We start from the raw sequence: 18,125 nt of genomic DNA on the forward strand, positions 1-18,125 counted from the left end.
ACGACGAGGTGTCGAATTATTCGCCCAGCACGAGTTATGTTGTCCGACGCGATACGCCCGACGCAGGTTTCCCTCTTGAAGTGTTCATGATAGCGGTTCGATCCTCCAAAGTACAGGCTATTATTTCCCAGGTACTGTTCGTTACACAGTATTCTATTCTTTCACTTAGTGCTGTGCAGTTGAATTTTATATTAGTCACTCTGCAATGCAATTAATTAACTTTACTACTATATTTGTAACTGGCACACACTGTCCTAAGATAACTATTTTCAGTTCACTGTTTTCGAGCGCGGTCACATTTTATAAGTACCGGCGGATGCTCGCACCAATACATGTTCAATTACTGTAAGCACGACAAGTTTGAATTCAGCTGCGGACGGTCGTTCAGCTTCTAAGTACAATTTCAAGTCAAGCGCGGACGGTATTTCCGCTCCGAAGTTTAGTTTCAAGACAAGTAAGACTAGCACAACTGCTAAGACTTCTACGACTGGTAAGACTGGGGGATGAGTGTTCCATGGGCTCGTATATATTGACGAAGCTTTCCCTAGCGCATTAACTGACGTCATATCCATGATGGAGGGGGTGGATTTTTAATATCGGCACTTGCATTCCGAATTGGACGTTAAAATTTATATCAAATTACTTCACTCCTCTAGCATATTTGCTGGATTAAATATGAACTCCTGACGATCATAGATTTAGGAGATACGGGTGGATTTAGCTCCCCACATTTCGCGCCTTTGGAAGCGTCCCTTACAACGTGGTTTCCGTCCAGCCAATGGCATTTAAGCTGTCTGGTTTCCAAGAAATCCATCCTTTAATTTATTTAATTTGCCCATAATTATCGATTATTTTTCCATGCGTGACATCTAATAAGTTCATTACATTGATCCGTGTACTCACAATAATTTATTACTGATTACTTTCGAAGTTACATTGGTGTCTCATTCCTTGTCTCCCAAGATGGTATCCCTGAGTCTCCATCTAAATTTTCGTGATTGGCCTACAAGTGGTCACGTGATTTAAGTTTCCACCTGCAATAACCTAGGCTAGCGAATGTCGTTGAAACTGCTGTACTTTTCCATTCAACCTTTCCTGGAATTCATGACGTCGCGGAAGTTTCCGTTCGCCCAAAATATCCCAGCGCACTGCACGTGTGGCAAGCTTTCATTGTCTCAAACTATCCCTTCTCTTTCTGACCAAGACTTATTTGTGGACTTGTATTTTTCCTGGTCGCCAAACTAATGGGCCTCCCTGCTGTGAAGCAGCTAAATTCTGTTGTGCCAGGCTAAGCCTCACGGCTCCAGTCTGTCGAGTACCCAACGTTATTATTTCAACACAGCTTGCACGGAATAAGTTTTCTGCATTTCAATAAATGTACCATATATTATTTTATAAATAAAATCATGACTGCCTATGGACCTATGTCACTCGGGTTCAATAGATAGGTGCAATTACTGCTTTTGTCTAATCTGAAGGTACCTTACCAACACTCCACGCTCATTTTACTAATCTATGAAGCCATTTCATCCCTGCCTTCCCAATATACTTCACCATTTCAGGTCTAATTTCATCTATTCTTGTTGCCTTATGACAATGGAGTTTTTTTACCATCCATTCCACTTCCTCAAGCATAATTTCACCAACATCATTTTCCTCCTCCCCATGAGCTTGGCTGTTTGCAACACCATCAGAATGATTGCATTTTACAAGATATTCCCTCCACCTCTCCAGTGATTCCCTGGGGTCTGTTATGAGTTCACCTGAATTACTCAAAACACTGTTCATTTCCTTTTTCCTTCCTTCCTAAGATTCTTTATTACTGTCCAGAAAGGTCTCCCTGCTGCTTGACCTAGCCTTTCCAGGTTATTACCAAAATCTTCCCATGACTTCTTTTTGGATTCAACAACTATTTGTTTCGCTCCGTTTCTTTCATCTACGTACAAATCCCTGTCTGCCTCGGCCCATGTTTGGAGCCATTTCTGATAAGCCTTCTTTTTACGTTTACAGGCTGCTCTCACTTCATCATTCCACCAAGATGTTCGCCTTTTTCCATCTTTACACACAGTTGTTCCTAAGCATTACCTTGCTGTTTCTACTACAGCATCCCTGTATGCCAACCATTCACTTTCTATACCCTGAACCTGCTTACTGTCTACTGTTCGAAACTTCTCACTAATCATATCCATGTTCTTCTGTCTAATTTCCTCGTCCTGGAGATTTTCTACCCTTATTCTTTTGCAGACAGATAACCTAGGCCTAGATCAGATAGTGGTCTGTATCATCGAAAAAACCGCGAAAAACTCGTACATTCCTAACAGATTTCCTGAATTCGAAGTCGGTTAAGATATAGTCTATTATGGATCTGGTACCCCTAGCCTCCCATTTGTAGTGGTGAATAGCCTTATGCTTGAAGAATGTATTCGTAACAGCTAAACCCATACTAGCACAGAAGTCCAGCAAACGCTTCCCATTCCGATTAGCTTCCATATGTTCTCCACATTTACCAATCACCCTTTCGTATCCTTCAGTTTTATTCCCAACTCTCGCATTGAACTCGCCCATTAGCACTATTCTATCCTTGCTGTTGACCCTGACCACGATGTCACTCAATGCTTCATAAAACTTGTCGACTTCGTCCTCATCTGCACCCTCACATGGTGAATACACGGACACAATTCTTGTCCTAATTCCTCCAACTGACAAATCTACCCACATCATTCGCTCATTTACGTGCCTAACAGAAACTATGTTGCGTGCAATGGTATTCCTGATGAAGAGCCCTTCCCTTTCTAACACCCGTCAAGTACACTTTATAATCTCCTATCTCGTCGTCATTATCCCCCTTACCCGAATATCACTTACTTCTAGCACATCCAGATGCATCCTCTTTCCTGACTCAGCCAGTTCTACCTTCTTTCTTCCTAATGCCCCATTAATATTGATAGCTCCCCATCGAATTCCATTTCGTTCGCCAAGTTGTTTCCAAGGAGTCCCTCGCCTGTCAAATGGGAGTGGGACTCCATTACTCCCATAGGTCCGAGGCTTGCTTAAAATGTCCTGAGCTCGGTAAATTCATGAAGTAGGATGCTACCCTACTTGCAGAGAGTCCAAGTGAGGATCTCTCGTCTAACGGGTTATGGACCACCGGTGAATTGTATAGTCCTAGCCGCCTGAGCACAGGTAGGGCCATGACTCAGAATATGTCCGAGATGCCCACTCCCATTCCATAGCAACTGGTATCCCGACTCTCAGGACCACTTACTCGGCCACTCAGCCGTTGCCCATGGTTCACGAACTAGGACGTGACTACAGTAACAGACAAACATTAAATTATAAACATTATATTATTATTATTATTATTATTATTATTATTATTATTATTATTATTATTATTATTATTATTATTATTATTATTATTACTATCCTCCTCTGCGATCCATGTGACCTTGCCGCGGTGGGGAGGCTTGCGTGTCCCAATGATGCAGATAGCCGAGCCTCAGGTGCAACCATATAGGATGGGTATCTGTTGAGAGACCAGACTAACGAATGGTTCATCGAAAGGGGGGTAGCAGCCTTTCGGTAGTTGCAAGGGCGGCAGTCTGGATGATTGACTGATACGGCCTTGTAATACTACTCAACATGGCTTAGCTGTGTTGGTACTGCTACACGGCTGAACGCAACGGGAAACTACAGCCGTAACTACCTCCCGAGGACATGCAACTCTCTCTGTATGAAGGATGTACTGATGATGGCTTCCTCCCGGGTAAAATATTCCGGAGGTAAACTAGTCCCCCATTTGGATCTCCGGGTGGGGACTACACGAGAGGGGGCGATCATCAGGAAGATGGATACTGATATTCTGCGAGTCGGAGCGTGGAATGTTAGAAGTTCGAATCGTTGTGGTAGGTTAGAGAATCTGAAAAGGGAGATGGATAGGCTAAAGTTAGATGTAGTTGGTATAACTGAAGTACGTTGGCAGGAAGAACAGGATTTTTGGTCAGGCGACTACCGAATTATCAACACGAAATGAAATAGGGGAAATGCAGGAGTTGGTTTAATAATGAATAAGAAAATAGGGCAGCGGATAAGCTACTACGACCAGAATAGTGAAAGAATTATTGTCGCCAAGATAGACACCAAACCAATGCCCACCACAATAGTGCAGTTCTATATGCCTACTAGTTCAGCGGATGATGAAGAAATTGAAAGAATATATGAGGAGATAGAAGATTTAATACAATATGTAAAAGGTGACGAGAATGTAATTGTGATGGGAGACTGGAATGCAGTGGTAGGCCAAGGAAAAGAAGGTAGCACAGTAGGAGAATTTTGATTGGGACAAAGGAACGAAAGAGGAAGTCGGCTGGTTGAATTCTGCACTGATCATAATTTAGTCCTCGCCAATACTTGGTTCAAACACCACAAACGACGGCTGTGTACGTGGACGAGACCTGGAGACAATGGAAGGTATCAAATAGACTTCATTATGATTAGGCAGAGATTCAGAAACCAGGTGTTGGATTGCAAAACTTTCCCAGGAGCAGACGTGGACTCTGACCACAACTTGTTGGTCATGAAATGCCACCTGAAGTTGAAGAAATTGAAGAAAGGAAAGAATGCAAAAAGATGGGATCTAGACAAGTAGAAAGAAAAGAGTGTGGGGGATTGTTTCAAGGAACATGTTGCACAAGGACTTAATGAAAAGGCCGAAGGAAACACAGTAGAGGAAGAGTGGAGAGTCATGAAAAATGAAGTCAGTAGGGCTGCTGAAGAAATGTTAGGAAGGAAGAAAAGATCAACTAAGAATCAGTGGATAACTCAGGAGATACTAGACCTGATTGATGAACGACAAAAATACAAGAATGCTAGAAATGAAGAGGGCAGAAAAGAATGCAGGCGATTAAAGAATGAAGTGGATAGAAAGTGCAAGGTAGCTAAGGAAGAATGGCTGAAGGAGAAGTGCAAGGATGTCGAAGGCTGTATGGTCCTAGGAAAGGTAGATGCTGCATACAGGAAAATCAAGGAAACCTTTGGAGAAAGGAAATCTAGGTGCATGAATATTAAGAGCTCAGGTGGAAAGCCACTTCTAGGGAAAGAAGACAAAGCAGAAAGATGGCAGGAGCATATCCAACAGTTGTATCAAGGTAACGATGTAGATAATTTGGTTCTGGAACATGAAGAGGCTGATGAAATGGGAGACCCAATTTTGAGGTCAGAGTTTGACAGAGCTGTGAGTGACCTAAATAGGAACAAGGCACCTGGAATTGATGATATTCCCTCTGAATTACTGACTGCCTTAGGAGAAACCAGCATGGTAAGGTTATTCCATTTAGTGTGCAAGATGTATGAGACAGGAGAAGTCCCATCCGATTTTCGGCCGAATGTTGTTATACCTATTCCCAAGAAAGCCGGTGCTGACAGATGTGAAAACTACCGCACCATTAGTTTAGTATCTCATGCCTGCAAAATTTTAACACGTATAATTTACAGAAGAATGGAAAAACAAGGTGAAGCTGAGTTGGGGGGAGATCAATTTGGCTTCAGAAGAAATGTAGGAACACGTGAAGCAATCCTGACTTTACGTCTGATCTTAGAGGATCGAATCAAGAAGGACAAGCCCACGTACATTGCATTCGTAGATCTAGAAAAGGCATTCGATAATGTTGATTGGACCAGGCTATTTATGATTCTGAAGATGATTGGGATCAGATACCGAGAACGAAGAATTATCTACAACCTATATAAAAATCAGTCTGCAGTGATAAGAATCGAGGGCTTTGAAAGAGAAGCAGCAATCCAGAAAGGAGTGAGGCAAGGCTGCAGTTTTTCCCCTCTCCTTTTCAATGTTTACATAGAACAGGCAGTAAAGGAAATCAAAGAGAAATTTGGAGAGGGAATCACAGTCCAAGGAGAGGAAATCAAAACATTGAGATTTGCCGATGATATTGTTATTTTATCTGAGACTGCAGAAGATCTCGAGAAGTTGCTGAATGGTATGGATGAAGTCTTAGGTAAGGAGTACAAGATGAAAATAAATAAGTCCAAAACAAAAGTAATGGAGTGCAGTCGAACGAAGGCAGGTGATGTAGGAAATATTAGATTAGGAAACGAAGTCTTAAAGGAAGTAGATGAATATTGTTACTTGGGTAGTAAAATAACTAACGATGGCAGAAGTAAGGAGGACATAAAATGCAGACTGGCACAAGCAAGGAAGAGCTTTCTTAAGACAAGAAATTTGCTCACTTCAAACATTGATATCGGAATTAGAAAGATGTTTTTGAAGACTTTTGTGTGGAGTGTGGCATTGTATGGAAGTGAAACATGGACGATAACTAGCTCAGAAAGAAAGAGAATAGAATCTTTTGAAATGTGGTGTTACAGAAGAATGCTGAAGGTTAGATGGGTAGATCGAATCACGAATGAAGAGATACTGAATCGAATTGGTGAGAGGAGATCGATTTGGCTAAATTTGACGAGAAGAAGAGATAGAATGATAGGACACATCTTAAGACACCCAGGACTTGTTCAGTTGGTTTTTGAAGGAAGTGTAGGTGGCAAGAACGGTAGGGGTAGACCAAGGTATGAATATGACAAACAGATTAGAGCAGATGTAGGATGCAATAGTTACGTAGAAATGAAAAGGTTAGCACAGGATAGGGTGGCATGGAGGGCTGCATCAAACCAGTCTATGGACTGATGACTCAAACACATAATTACTATATTCAAAAGCAAGAATTTTGGTCCCCAACAGATAATTAGAAACATTGTGGTTTCATTCATTACCATTCACTAATTTAGCCATTAACGAACGAGTTTTGTGGTGAAGGGAGAGTCAGCTAATGAGAGTCCAACATTCGAGACGGAGAGAAAATGTAGGAGTTTCCAAACTGTAGTGGCAAATCTCATTACAATAACTCGATTGAGCCGGCTGGACTCTCTAGTCCGTACTAACTGTAGTTCTTGTGCGGCAGCTGGAGTTAATGGCGATATCAAAAGGGTAACACAGTTTTTGTTTCTCAGCATTAGAAACACTAAGGAAACACTACGACAATACTTACAGTACATTCATTGATATCCAAGAAAACCTTTACTCTACAAGCTTCTGCAAATTAAATCTTCTAAATAAGCGTCTATTTGCACCTAATAGTGTGACGGTTAGCTTCAAATCAATAAATCTATATACATAAAGTTGTAGGGGGTTCACTGTCTGTAATTGTGTTAGTTTGCCAATATTTCAGGTATTTATCCCTCTTTGGTCAACTCAAAACCGTATCAGTTGTTATCTTTCGTGTCTGTTTGTCCGTCTGCTTGTCTGCTTGGCTGTATAGATCTCGACCGAACTTCGTATTTAGAGTATACTCATCCAGAATCAGGTTTGGATATGCATATAACTTATACATTACTGACTAGACTGGGGGATTATACGAAAGCCAGAACAGGTTTCCTCAACATTTTCTCATACTGTTGATTTTTTCTAAAATCTCAAAACCGTATGTGAAACTCCTGTTCAAATTAAACAACTTTTGTTACGTACATCATTTCGATTACCCTTCAAATAACGGAGAAAATTACTACTTTCTGCGGGCTTCTTGCTCTGTATTGAGTGACCGACAGCAAACCTACCGGTTACCATGTCAACGTCTCTGGCTGCTTGTTGGCAGGGAAGTAACGTAATGCCATTTTCGTCTTTATTCTTGCAATCTCGTGTTTTTTCGTTGAGTAGAAGGCGAGAGAGATGTCAATCTGCCATTCTGCGGGATATTTGCGGATTATTCGGATTACCGTTGGGGGAATAGTCTTCGAATAGCACTGAGGAAAGCAGTTCATATTTCAACAGTACTGCGGACTGCAGGTATATTATTTCGCACTTTAAGGTATTTTGTGGCATTTCCTATAAATTTTACTGTATTTCTCTTCTACTTCCGTTCTCTCCCTTTATTTCTTGCTTCTGCCCTGCCTCTTTAAGCTTAAATAGTAACACCATAACTCATCTTCTTATCGAAGAATTTCTGGGCCTAAATTTATCCTCTATTACCACATTCTTAAATCCGTAACTCAAATCATGACAGTCTACCTAAGGACATTTCAGTTTTCCAATACATCCACTTGGTATTTACATACTTGTCCAATCCGGCCGTCGTCAGTTATATTCCTGTTCTCAGTTAATGTCAACTTTCTTCCGTAATTACTCCATATGTATGCTAGTGCTAATCCCAGGAACTGTAATCTTCTTCCTCTGAGGAAAATTTCAAGGTGTTCAACATATAGTGCACTCTTTAGCCCCCAGAAATAACTAAATACGGAGGCAATTTTAATGACGGTGCTGACCTCCGTTTTGGAGTAATTGGTAGCTAAACGTAAGTCCTATCGCAAAACAGATAGCACAATCGGATTTCAATTTGTTCGGATCTACAAGTTTCGTTCTTCGACATATTGCCGCATTTCTATCCCTTATAAGTTAGGTAGATCTGCATTCCTCGATTTTGGGTTAATTTTGTAAGTTTCACACTTATATTTTAAAGTTTGACACACTTATACGATAGAAAAAATATTCAAATTCAGCACGTGCACTGACACCAGTGACCATCCGTAGCCAAGTTTTATGATTCCATCTGCCACGTAAATATCCTAAAACAAAGCAATGTGTGAAAACTACCCAAATTTCAACCTATTCTATGATCCTAAGTCAATCTAATCGATAAATATATATGAGATACGACAAAATATCATAGGACCAGCCATGTAGAACACAAAACGTGTTGTCTGATAGCGCAATTCTTTTGTCGATATAACGTACCGTTGAAAAGCAGTACATTTCGACATGAAGATGTGCACGTAAAAGCGTTCCCATAGTTATCTAAATAAAGTTGTAGGGGGTCCTCTGTCTTTAATTACGTCCATTTCATCAATTTTTCAGATATTTATCCGTTTTAGGTCAACTCAAGACCGTATCAGTGGTTTTCAGCTTTCGCGTGTTTGTCCGCCTGTTTGTCCGTTTGTCTGTTCGGCTGTTCCACCATCACGGCGAAACTGCTGTATAGATCCCGACCAAACTTCATATTGTGCCGTTTCACAGTTCTTTTTAAGAGCTGTAGTAACAAAGATGGAGTCTCTGCGATCAAAATGTCAAATAAAATGCATTTAACGTCAGTACGGGCCGAAATGTAAGTCTTTTCGTCGGTCGGTTACGGAAATGACCGCGTATAGAAGGCGCAGAAAAAAATGACAAATGGACATTATTTAAAACCATTATTCAAGAAAAAAATGCTCATCACTTATTATATAATCTGACTTCGATGTGTTAAGAAGACGCAAGACTAGATTTGAAAGGGATTATCCAGCGGAGCTAAATACTATAAATTGGAAACGAAAGATTATTCGCGACTACACGCCAATCTGCTGACGCTGCGCGGGAGATTAAATACGCAAAAAGAAGAGATAAATAGACTACAGTAGAACTACGTCACGAAGTGGCGCAGGTCCTCAATAAAATTTTCCCGATACTGTTTAATGTTGAAGGACACCTACTGACCAGTTGTTGAGTGCATTTACGCCAATAAAAAGATAGCGGAAAGAAATTTATTTTCAAATTGGAATATATACAGAACATCTGTCTTAGTCGATTTTGAACTAGTTTATTGGATCAACTGTACCCCAACGAAATCTATGCAATCTGAGCAACGCAAGAGATATATTAATTGGAAGATGTCAGCAATGAATCAAATATTCTATTATTGTTCTGTTTCATACGCACGAGTCTTCACCATGGGTCTGTAAGGGAGCAAGGCGATGCTGCTTGGATCCTGATGAGGCGATACGATGTTGGCTGTCCCGGATGACCTGTGATCAGTGTTGAGAAGCTACGATGTACCCGACCACTTGTGGAGGAACCAGATGACGAGATCCTAATCTCAGATGACGGGAGATGAGGAAACATCGAGACCATCTTGAGCAAAGCTAAGTCCATTACCTAAGTCGTTTTCGTAAGTAAGAGTATATTATTTCTTTTATTGCATGTTGATGTTTGTTTTGTGCTAAGACTGTGCGTGGATAAACGTATTGCTGATGTGATTGGAAGTAGGTATTCATCCATATGGTATGTCAATTCCACTTTTAGGCGTGGTCACCAAGTGATTGTGCGATCGTAATGTTTTCCAGTGATATGTGAGGAGAGACAGCGAGAGTTATTATTATTACCAGTGTTGAGTAGTGCGTGAAGTTGGCATTAATACCTGTGTGTCCTAATTTAAGCAATGTCAATCAGTTCGAGATCGTATATAGGATGTGTTTTATGAAGGAATATGGCAGTAGACTACTCCAAGCTCATGTTAAATTTGGCACTATGACAGTAGTAAGTAAAGTAGGCATTTTATGAATGTCACGGCACGTTGATGTGTAAGTTAAGGTGGTGATTTACATATGATGAAGTGAAAGAGTTGTTATATATGAAATATGTGTATATTAACGCGTCATAGATACGATATATGGATGTTAATGATTTATGATGGTGGTAGTTATTGTTTTCTTCGAGAGAGAAATAGTTATAGTGGTGCGAAGTGAGATCTAGTCATTTCAAATGATGTTTCGGAGGGTGTCACAGAATTCTCGCCAATTCCATGTAATAATTCTGGATCTTTCGCATTGTACATAGCTTAGGATATGATCTCGAGACGAGTAGTGCAATGTTTTCTTTTCATCCATGTTAGGATTACCTAGAGAATCATATATGTACTCAAGATAGATTTGAGCTTTCACTGATTTACTTAGGATGATCTTGAAAATTCTCACGGTGTATAACTTTATTTCTGGATAAATTTCAACCCATAGGCTGATCACTGGTGACCTAGATTTTCAAAAGAGAATTAATTTTTTTAGTCGGAGATAGTGTCATCTGACCATGTAGATTTTCCGTTGATAGTATGTGTTATGATAGCTACATATGATATGTGTGGTGACGTTTTTTTTTGTTTTTTTTTGCAACCATGTACGCACGTAGTCTGATAATCAATAAGCTAAGGTCATATTACCTTAAGTTCATAAATTAAATCTTGCGATAATGTTACTTGTAGGGTGATTACGACTTACAATGGACGTAGCTTGGCTCATGATGTGTGACACAAGGAAATATGAGCGTCTAAGAGGCAACTAAGTAGGCAGAAGTGAATGTTTAAAATGTAAAACATACAAGAGAGTACTTGTCAAATCAAATCTGAAGAAGAGCTTGGTGATAGCCTCATTGAGAGTCCTAAACCTGCATCTAGACAAACAGTCAGTGAAAATTAAGGAATGTGACAGTTTATAGAGTAAGGATTAGGTGGCAACTAACAGAATCCCAAGAATAATTGATTCAGACAACTTGAACTCCATTTCTTGACTGAACATTAAAAATCGGCAATTCTACTAGCGTTTCTTTATTTTCTCAAGAGAGTGTCACTAGAAATACTGTAAATAGTAGTTAATACAATTTTTATTTTCTTCTTTGAGGATGCATCCTATATTCTTAGTATACTTGATTTTAATGTTTATTTTCTTGCCAGTATGGCACATGTAAATACCATTATCTGTATTCACATTAATTTATTTTGTTATCACCCAGCTTTGTAGGTGAGTTGTATACGAAGGAAAACATAGCTTTTTCAAAAATTTCCCAGATGTTACATGGAATTTATGCTAATAATTTATGATTTTGGAGATTGATGGGCTTATGAAAGGAAATAATATGATCCGAGAAGACATTTATTTAGGATGAATTCGGAAGATGTAATTTTTCTGAAAGTTGTTGACGGATATAGACTATAGGGTTGACAATGAGTCACTCATTTCAAGAACGACTTCATTGGTAAAAATTTGAGATAATTTTCTTGAATATTTGACTTAATATTTAAAATAAACATGGAATAGTGAAACCTAAACACTCTTTCTCTGTGTTCTTAGAATAAGAATTAGTTGCAAGACTGTAGTAGTTTCAAGCGACGATAATTGCTGTAAGAGTTAATAAGAATATGGTACCTAACTAGTTACGAGTAAGAGACGTCTTTCTGCGTTAGTTAGAAACTACCATTAATCGACCTGGACGTTTTTCTATTACGGAACTCACACCCGTAGGACTCAGTCACCAGATTAATTGAATTTAGAGCTAGTCAGGATCTCTTGAGTCCATGCCTGGACGCGGGAACGGCGCAAGTAGAAAATGGCGCCTCAACGTGATGCGAATGGAGAAAAACGCCACGGGAACTGTTGGTCGCAAACCAAGTAGAATTTTTGGGATACTCATGTATGTGGAAATTCAAGAGAAAGTCGTCGTGGGAATTCCAAGAGAAAGAATCCGACGCAGAACGGTGAAGAGGTTGATTCCCATATGTAGCGATAAGAATGAGGAAAACATCGGGAAACCTGTTAAGAAGATGACAGAGATGATAGTCGAATGACGGATCTTTGGTGCAATATTAGAGTAAAATGGGAGAATTTACTCAAAAGAAGTGGGTAAGATAAAGAAGATATTTTAGGAATTAATGGATGAGGAATTATTGATTGTAACAGCAAGATGATTGCATGGAGATGGAGATGTCGTACGGTAATTTCTTTACTGGACTGTTATGCATTATTATTTTATGGGATCGAAGTAGACACAGCAAGATATTAGGCTGTGAGAACGAGTAGATGCCCAGTATAGATAATGGAATAGGAGAAAGAAGAAATGGATGATTGCTCTGGAGAGAATAACAGAAAATAGCTGGTAGCAGTCAGAACTCGGAAAGAAGGAAAGATGACCGCTAATATGTTAATTTATTTAGATGTAACTTAGATATAAGAGATAGATTGTAAGAGGTTATTTGAGTTATTTTCAGTTAAGAATTGTAGTCATATGTACATGAACAAGTACCTCATATTTCCTAGTGTGATTGGGTCAACATCGTGAGCTGAGTCAGATCCAAGTAGTGAAGCCTGCCTGTTTATTTACTGAATATATATTGTTGGTTGAAGTAGTGGGAGAGACATTGCTGGAGAACTTGAGTTGTGGAGAACTTAGGGAAAATATAGAGTTTATTAGGATTTTTAGAATTTAGAATACTAATTGAATATCGATATGACGACGTTAAGCCATTTGAAAGCTCAATTTGAGGAGTATCAAAGGGAACAACGAGAAGAACAAGAACAGTATCGGAAAGGCCAAGAAGAGAAACAAGAGAAATATCAAAAAGAACAGGAAGAGAAAGAAAGAAGACAGAAAGAAGAGCATCGGGGATTGTTGCAGGCTATAAAAGAAATGATGGAAGAAGCTAAAAAGGAGAGATTGGAAGAGAACAGAAAGCGTGATGAAGAAGCTAGAATGCGTGATGAAAAACGGAAGGAAGAAGCTAGAAGACGCGACGAGGAAGCTAAGAAAGAGAGGCAGGAAGAAATGAGAATGCAGGAAGAGACGTTGAAGAAGATGATGGAAGAAATGAATAAGAAACAGGTGGAAGAAATGGCTAAGAAGCAGGAAGAAGAGAAGAAAAAAGAGAGACAAGAACGAGAGGAGAAGGAGAAGAGGCAGGAAGAAGAGAGGAAGAGAGAGAAGCAAGAACAAGAGGAACGATATCAGAGATTCATGGAAGATTTGGAGAGAAAAATGGGGGAGATACAGGAAGCAAAACATAGAGAAATGATGGAGGAAATAAGGAGAGGTCAGCAAGAACAAAGGGAAGAAATGAATAAATATCAGGAGAAGATGGAAGAGGTGACTAGGGAACAAGAAGAAAGACATAAGATAATGATGGAGGAGATGAAAGAAGAGATCAAGAACAATATAGATGAATGGAAAGCTGAAATTAGTGGAAGTATAGAGGAGAAGAACCGAGAGATACGAGAAGAAATAAACGAAGTTAGGAAAGAAATGACAGGGAACAATAACTATCTCCAGTCTTTAAAGGAGAATGTAATAAAGGATTTATCAGACAACATGGAAAGGTTAAGCCTAGATTCCCAAGAAAAGTGGAGATTATGTGAGGAAAGTATAGGAAAACTAGGTGAGGACGTGCAAACCACGAGTGCAAGTCTGGAAAAGAAGTACGACCAGGCTGCAAACCAAATTGGGAGCAGAATAACGGAGATAAGGGACGAAATAGAACAACATAAGGATGAATTAAACCAAAGAATATCGAAATCTGAAGAAGGGCTTAGACGAATGCAAGCTCAGTTACGAGAAATTCGGGAGGAAGGACCAGGAAAGACTGTTATGATGTCTGGTAGCGAGCGGAACAGAGGAGTTGAGTTTCAAATAAATGAAAGAGAAGGAACACCCATACCAGTCACACGTTCTAACCACAGTATGGGGGAGACAAATGTGGATAACGGAAACAGTGGTTATCCTACGATTATTAACGTCATAAAAACTTTCGATGATAGACCGAAGCACTTTAATAATTCAACCAGTATTTCGCCCAAACGTTTCCTTAGGGAAATGGAGGATTACTTTAAGGAGCATAGCATCGCTGAGGAGAAGAAATTGAAAATAGTGGAAAAGCATTTAGATGCTAATCCAAGCTTATGGTTCCAAGCATTTAAGTATACTTTCCATGAGTATAGCGACTTTAAAACGGCGTTCTTACAAAAATTTTGGAGTCCAGAAATGCAGCAGAATTTACGTCTAGAGTTGTATTCTCGCAAGTATGCTACTAATGGTCAAACAGGGTTTAGTGATTACTCCGCTTACCAGTTTCACCGTTTTCAAGATCTTGATTCGCCACCCAGTGAACTTGAAGCGATCAAGACGATACAACGACAATTTCCCTCAGATGTACAACGACTGCTGGCTACTGCTAACCCAACTACGGCAGTGCAAATGGAAACGACACTTAGACAGATCGATATGACTACAGCACCACACCCTCAAAGAATGATTAGGAATACTTACGGTGAAGAAACGGTTAATGTGCTCACACAGGAAAACATCGATAGGAATACCCCTGAAGAAAGAGGAAAAATGAATAGGAAGAGACAATGGGGAAACCAGGAGAGTGGAAGGAGAGATGAAGAAAAATGCTATTGCAGGAAAGGGTCCTACAACCAAGAAGCATATATGGGAAATAGAGCATATAGACCCAACATGCGATACAGGAACCCGTATAGAGAAAACAGAGGAAGAAGTAATTTCAGAGGAAGACATGGTTACGGAAAAAGAAATGTGAGAGACAACCAAGGAAGGGAAACTTATAATCGGAGACCTATACGCGAAGTAAATGAGGACCGAAACGAGAAGGTCAAGTGGGAGAAAGCAATTAGAGAACAAGACGTCAACGCTGATGTAGAGGGAGCGGAGAGTCTTGAGTTACAGAGATATAAAAAGAGGAAACAGGAAGAACAAATCCTCGATCCAAATTCGAGAGAATTCGAATGTAGAAGAGAAAATGAGAAGATAACAAGCAAAAAAAAAAAACGCCGATTTTGAATTAGAAGGTGAGGTTGAGAATATAAAGAACGCATTGGATTCCAAAATTCACAGTTATTTCATAACGCAGGTTGATTCATGGGAAATCGATTCGGAAGAACTGATAAAGGATTTGACAGTACGTCACATGAAAAGAAAATATGAATTGCCTATTATCGTAGCAAGAGTTGGAGAGCTGAAGGTACGTTGCCTAGTTGATTCTGGGGCTAGCATCAGTGTGCTTTCGAAGGAATTATTCCGAGATATGAGTAGAAGAATGAAATTATTAACCATCCCAGTTTCGAAAATTAAAATAAGAGGTATAATTCCGGATAAAACGGTGGAATGCAATATACAAACATATTTGGAAATCAATATTGGAAACAGACACTTTGAACATCCATTCATCGTAATGAACAAAATTAAATATAATATTATACTAGGAATAGACTTCATGACGGTAACTGGAATGACGATCGATATGGAGAAACAAGAAATAAGATTCCCTATATCTGACGAACACACCAGGGAAAACCAAGAACGGATTAAGATCAATGACGACATTATGATCATAGATAACAAGGAGGTACCGGAAGAAGAAAACTTACCGTCGGAAGAGCATCCAAACTTTCAATCAGAGGAAGGAGAGATATCTCTGGCAGATGAAAACATTGTAGAAAGCATAGAAAAGGTAATGGCTATGGAGGAGGAAGAAGACATGCCGAATATTGCAGAAGCAGTGGCGAATGCTAAGATTTCCTCGGTCGGAAAGTCAAAACTTCATGAAATCTTACAGGAATACTCGGATTTATTTAAGAATAAACCAGGACAGATTCCAAATTTTAAATATAAACTAATAGTGAACGATTGGACACCCTATAAAGGCAAACTCTATGGAATTCCGGAGAAACACTTCCCAGAAGTGAAAAAGATCATAAAGGAAATGGAAGACGATGGCATTATAATGAAGACATCTAGTCCTTATTTGAATCCCTTAGTAATTGTGGTGAAAAGCAACGGGAAACTCCGTCTGTGCCTTGACGCGCGTTTTTTGAACGGTCGGTTGGTTCCAGAGTATAATCAAACTCCAAAGATAAAAGATATTATTCAGAGATTCCGTGATATGAGGTATTTTTCAACCATGGATTTTACGTCCTCATACCATCACATCGTTCTGGAGGAAAAATCCCGATTGTTAACCGGATTTATTTTTGATAATCAGACATATATCTATTGTCGTCTCCCATTCGGTTTGAGGAATAGTTCTGCAGTTTTGGTGAGAGCTTTAGACAGAAATTTAACGCCGGAAGTAAAGGAGTTTTTAACTTACTACGTGGACGATCTAATTCTGGCAACTAAAACATTTACAGAACATTGTGACAAGCTTGAAAAGTTGTTTCGAAACCTAAGAGCCACTGGATTTAAGATCAACCTTACAAAATCAAAATTCTGTCAAGAAGAGGTCCTATTCTTCGGTCACATGATAGACGGTACAGGAGTACGGCCAAACCCAGTTAAGATCCAGGCCATATGCGATTTTCCCCGACCGAAGCGTATAAAGCACGTCAGACAATTTCTTGGTATGGCGCAGTTTTTCTCTAACCATTGTCAAGGATATACCCAGACCGCCGCACCTTTACAGGATTTGTTAAAGATCAACAACAGGTGGAAATGGGATGAAAAGGCAGAGAGAGCATTCCAAGAATTAAAGACCTTGTTAACCAAAAGCATCAAATTAGGCTATCAGAACTATGAAAAAGAATTTATAATACAGTCAGACGCATCTAATGTTGGCATCGGAGCTTGTTTGTACCAAGAAGAAGAAGGAACACCTCCCGAAAGAATATATCTAGCATTCACTAGCCGAAAATTGAGGAGCCACGAGGTTAACTATACCACGACAGAACAGGAGCTGTTAGCAATCATTTACGCCTTACAGCAATGGAGAAAAACTATTTACGGATACCCAATAACGGTCAGATCATACCATAAGGCATTAACGTTTGGATTGAAAGCTGCAATGACTAATGAGCGGATAACAAGGTGGATGTTGTTCACGCAGCAATTCCAGATAAAAATCGAGTATTGTAAGGGAAAGGAAAACATCCTTGCTGACGCCTTAAGTCGTAACCCTGTGGAGAAAGAGGAAGTAATTCATGAAATAGAATTGGTCCCGGAAGATGAAGAAACATTAGAGAAACTACTGAACCTAGTACACTTGCAGCGTCAAGACGAAATGTTGAAACAAATTATAGATAAATTGGAAGACGGAAACCGTGAAAGTGAAACAAGGTCGAGGATTGCGAAAATCTACAGCTTAGAGCAAGGAATACTAATGGCTAGAACAGGTAAAGGTCATAAAAGGATACGTATTGTGACCGTGAGGCCACAAATGAGTGAACAGGTGTTGGTGCGGCTTGTGTTCGCTTGTCGGCGAGATGGGGTGCGCGCGACCTTGGACAAGGGCGAGAACGAGTTTTTTTTGTGCGGAGAGCGGCCGGCTGGCTAACGGAATAAAAAATAAAAAAATGAAGGTTGGCGAGTGAGAGAAGGAGGCCAGCGCGTGTCACCTGTAATTGCGAGGAACGATATGAATGAAATGAATGAAATATTTGTAATATCTTTGGTGGCGACGTGCATAATTACGGAAGGCTCAAGGGTTAAAGTAAAATAAACTGGATAAAAGAATAGCACATTTAGAGGATATAAATTA

The sequence above is a fragment of the Anabrus simplex genome, chromosome 1, assembly GCF_040414725.1.
Source record: "Anabrus simplex isolate iqAnaSimp1 chromosome 1, ASM4041472v1, whole genome shotgun sequence".
Lineage (NCBI taxonomy): Eukaryota > Metazoa > Arthropoda > Insecta > Orthoptera > Tettigoniidae > Anabrus > Anabrus simplex.